Source organism: Bos indicus x Bos taurus, chromosome 23, assembly GCF_003369695.1.
Source record: "Bos indicus x Bos taurus breed Angus x Brahman F1 hybrid chromosome 23, Bos_hybrid_MaternalHap_v2.0, whole genome shotgun sequence".
NCBI lineage: Eukaryota > Metazoa > Chordata > Mammalia > Artiodactyla > Bovidae > Bos > Bos indicus x Bos taurus.
In genome coordinates, this window is record NC_040098.1 from 21439677 (window position 1) to 21444277 (window position 4601).

The 4601-nt window shown below is 45.9% G+C and overlaps 1 pseudogene; it reads left to right on the forward strand.

Moving 5' to 3' along the window:
• Window positions 1–3057: 3057 nt before the first annotated feature.
• On the forward strand, window positions 3058–3376 carry LOC113882163 (annotated as a pseudogene).
• Window positions 3377–4601: the final 1225 nt, after the last annotated feature.

The window sequence follows — 4601 nt, forward strand, 5'->3', positions numbered from 1 at the left end:
AATTTCAGATAAATGACAGAAAAATTTTAACGTAAGCTTTCCCCCTTATAATATTTGGGCCATATTTATACTGAACAAATGTACTCTTTGTTTAGCTGAAATTCAATCTTCATTGAGCGTCCTGTATTTTGTCTGGCAACCCTGCTGTGTAATAAGTTTAATGGCAGAGATTCAAAGCAGAAACACAGGAAAGAAAGAGCTCTGAGAACAATTAAACCCAAGATATTAACATTGACAAAGAAATGGGACACTGAGATAAGTCCGAAGATCACACCTCGTTGTGCGGTTAAGAAGGGCTCACAGTGGTATTTGCCCTTGACCTTAGAGGCAATCTTAGAGCCTGTCTTTCCTGGTGGCTCAGTCCATAAAGAGTATGCCTGCAATGCAGGAGACCTGGGTTCAATCCCTGGGTTTGGAAGATCCCCTGGAGAAGGAAATGGCAACCCACTCCAGTATTCGTGCCTGGAGAATCCCATGGACAGAGGAGCCTGGTGGGCTCCAGTCCATGGGGTCAGAAGAAGTCAGACACGACTGAGTGACTAACACTTACACATTCACTTAGAGGTGAATAGGATTTGCCTGTGTGTGAAGGAGCAGAGATAACATTTCAGGCCAAGATAATGGTATGAGCAAGGGCGGGGAGGCGGGAAAGGCCAAGTCATAGCCCCATCTAGTTCAGAACCATGGATTGAGCTGGATCAGAAGCCAGGCTTTTCTGTTTCCAGAGCCCATGCCTAGGACATTCTACCAAGTGAGAAAAGGCACAGGTCTCACAGGGCAGAAGCCAGTGACAACCATTGGCTGCGAACAGACTGTCCAGGGACTAGACTGCCAAGCTGAGTCCTATAGGCTTAATTAAGAATAACTCAGTATGAGGAGAGATGCAACCATCCAAGGACACTACGTGCCCAAGCCCTAGCAAACAGACGGATGCCAGAACCTTTGGGACTGGGGGCCAGGAGAGAGGCAGGGCCACAAAGCTGGTAGTCGGCCGGAAGCTGTCTGTCCCCACCACTCCAAACTCATACGCTGTGTGGACATCCCCAGGACCTGTAACATAGTGTGACTGGGGACCCCAAGCAGGCCCATGCCATTTTATTGGCCAAAAATACTTTGGGCTCCAGATAAATATCAGTATTCCAGGTACTGCATTCATTTAGCACTTATTTTCAAAAAAAAAAAAGCTGCCACAGTGGCCTCTCTGTTGTAAATCAAACAAAGACAAACGCAGTTTAACAAGCTCATCCATGATTGTGCAGCCTTTGCAAATGCTTTTCTGATGAGCAGCAGGTCAAGAAGCAAAGAAGCAACAGTTAGAACTGGACATAGAACAACAGACTGGTTCCAAATAGGGAAAGGAGTCCATCAAGGCTATATATTGTCACCCTGCTTATTTAACTTATATGCAGAGTACATCATGAGAAACACTGGGCTGGAAGAAGTACAAGCTGGAATCAAGATTGCCAGGAGAAATATCAATAACCTCAGATATGCAGATGACACCACCCTTATGGCAGAAAGTGAAGAGGAACTCAAAAGCCTCTTGATGAAAGTGAAAGTGGAGAGTGAAAAAGTTGGCTTAAAACTCAACATTCAGAAAACTAAGATCATGGCATCCAGTCCCATCACTTCATGGCAAATAGATGAGAAAACAATGGAAACGTGAGAGACTTTATTTCCTTGGGCTCCAAAATCACTGCATATGGTGACTGCAGCCATGAAATTAAAAGACGCTTGCTCCTTGGAAGAAAAGTTATGACCAACCTAGATAGCATATTAAAAAACAGACACATTACTTTGCCAACAAAGGTCCATCTAGTCAGAGCTATGGTTTTTCCAGTAGTCATGTATGGATGTGAGAGTTGGACTGTGAAGAAAGCTGAGCGCCAAAGAATTGATGCTTTTGAACTATGGTGTTGGAGAAGACTCTTGAGAGTCCCTTGGACTGCAAGGAGATCCAACCAGTCCATCCTAAAGGAAATCAGTCCTGAATATTCACTGGAAGGACTGATGTTGAAGCTGAAACTGCAATACTTTGGCCGCCTGATTCGAAGAACTGACTCAGTAGAAAAGACACTGATGCTGGGCAAGATTGAAGGTGGGAGGAGAAGGGGAAGACAGAGGATGAGATCATTGGATGGCATCACCGACTCAATGGACATGAGTTTGAATAAGCTCCGGGAGTTGGTGATGGACAGAAAAGCCTGGCGTGCTGCAGTCCATGGGCTTGCAAAGAGTCGGACACTACTGAGCAACTGAACTGAACTGAAGCTGGGTCATGGTAACAGTCATTCTAACCTTATCTTGGCTACCAAAAAAATGCATCTTTTCAGCCAATTGTTCTACCTGCAGTGGGTGGGGAAGGCCAGGAAGGGCAGGGTAGATTTTGGAGAGGGGGTGGAAGGGGCCCGGGGCAGGAAATGTGGACAATTGTGCCTTGTGTTTTGTCTACTCATTACCAATGACTCATTTGAGAGCACCTGATATTTGGGGTCTGCGTGCTTACCAGGTTTCTCATCCTAAAGAACAAACTCACTGACCACACAGACATTCACAGGCTACTCATGCCTCTGAAGCTCTCGAATCATACCCATGATCTCAATGTTGAGGAGTTTTGTGCATAAAGTGCCTGGGGATGGGGGGCGGGTAGGTGAAAGGAAAAGGGAGGGAGGGATGAGGGACAGAGGGTCCTTAAAGAAATCAGATTCTGCAGACAGGGATATTAACCTTTCCTGGCCAGAGAAAGGACAGCTTTGACCACCCGCGCGACCGAGCCATTGCTGTTTGATGGTATTTGCTTGGTGTCAGGTACAGCATAATCTTTGAATAATGGGCAAATTTTTTCTTTAATTCTGATGTTAAACTCACTTCAAATGTTTTTACCCTGAGCACTGTGCAGCTCAAAGACACCTGTTTAGCAAAACTTATGGGTACAGCCTTGTAGACAGAGCCACCCCGGAGCCTTCAGCCATGGTCAACCCCACCCTGTTCATTGAGCCCTGGGAAGAAAAGATTTGGAATAAAGGTCCCTGCTTTCATAGAATAATTCCAGGACTTATGTGCCAGGGTGGTGACTTCGCATGCCGTAATGGCACCAGTGGCAAGTCCATCTATGGTGAGAAATTTGATGAGAATTTCACTCTGAAGCATGTAGGCGCTGGCATCTTGTCCATGGCAAAGGCTGGCCCCAACACAAACGGTTCCCTGTTTTTCATCTGCACCGCCAAGACTGAATGGTTGGATGGCAAGCTCATTGTCTTTGACAGGGTGAAGGGAGGCATGAATATTGTGGAAGCCATGGAGCACTTTGGGTTCAGGAATGGCAAGACCAGCAAGAAGATCACCATTGGTGACCGTGGACAAATCTAATAAATTTGACTTGCCTTTTACTTGAAAACAAACAAACTTATGGGCACAGAAACCAGAGAGTACAGCATATCTAAGGACAGAGCCTCTGGGGACTGAATTGAGAATTTTAAGAGCCCTCCTAGGCCCAATCTTTCCCAAACAAAACATTCTTAATTTTCCTTTCCAGCATCCCTGGGAGACTCGGGTGGTTGAGGTACAGTGACCTAAAGTCCCTGAGAGCTGGGTTTTCTAAGTGTGGGAAGAAATATTACAGAGGACTTGCCAAGACACGTGGAGACATTTCTTCCATCCACTCTTGAGCCATTCATCAGTCTGATTAACCCCTTTCCTTTCTGGGTCTTTAGCCTCCAGCCTCATGACTCATCCATCAACCCCTACTCTCTCCTCTACAGACACCACCACCTCCTTAAGTTATGAAACAGTGGGTAAATAAGGAAAATGACTAATATATCAGAGCACCATAAGGACATCTATACTATTCAAACTGATTAGAAGGTGATGGCCTTGGGAATTCACTGAAAGAAGGGGTAGAACCCTTGCCTGCCCCTCGTGCTCTATGGCAGGAGATGGCAGATGCTGAATTAGGAAGAGTGTTCTCATTCATACTCCTCTTCCAATTCATCATGTGACCTTGGGGGAGTCACTTCCGGTGGGCCTCCATTTCTTCATCTAGGCTGATGTACAAGGCACCTCACTCTGTGAAGTTATAATATCACCCGAGAGAGCCAGATGTAGCATTACTCAGCCTGAATGCATCACCGTGGTTCCATCACTTATTAGGTAGATGAGTCTGGGTAAAATACTTAGCTTCTCCGGGTCTCAGTGTTCTTATAACTAAAATAAGGACGCTAATAATGTCACCATCCGTAGATGTATCGTAATGATTAAATGACCTAATATGAATTATACCTTTAGCACAGTGCCTGTCACATAATTAGCCCTTAATAAATATTAGTTATTGTTGTGGCAGGTTAGTGATTCTCAAAGTGTGGTCCCTGGACCAGCAACATCAGCCTCACGTGGGAACTTGTTAGAAATACCAATGCTCAAGGCTTCCCTGGTGGTCTTCTGGCTAAGAATCCACCTGCCGATGCAGGGCACATGGGTGGATCCCTCATCCAGGAAGATCCCCCATACCGAGGAGCGACTAAGCCCATGTGCCACAAAGCCTGAAGCCCATGTGCCTACAGCCCATGCTCTGCAACAAGAGAAGCCTCCACAGTGAGAAGCCC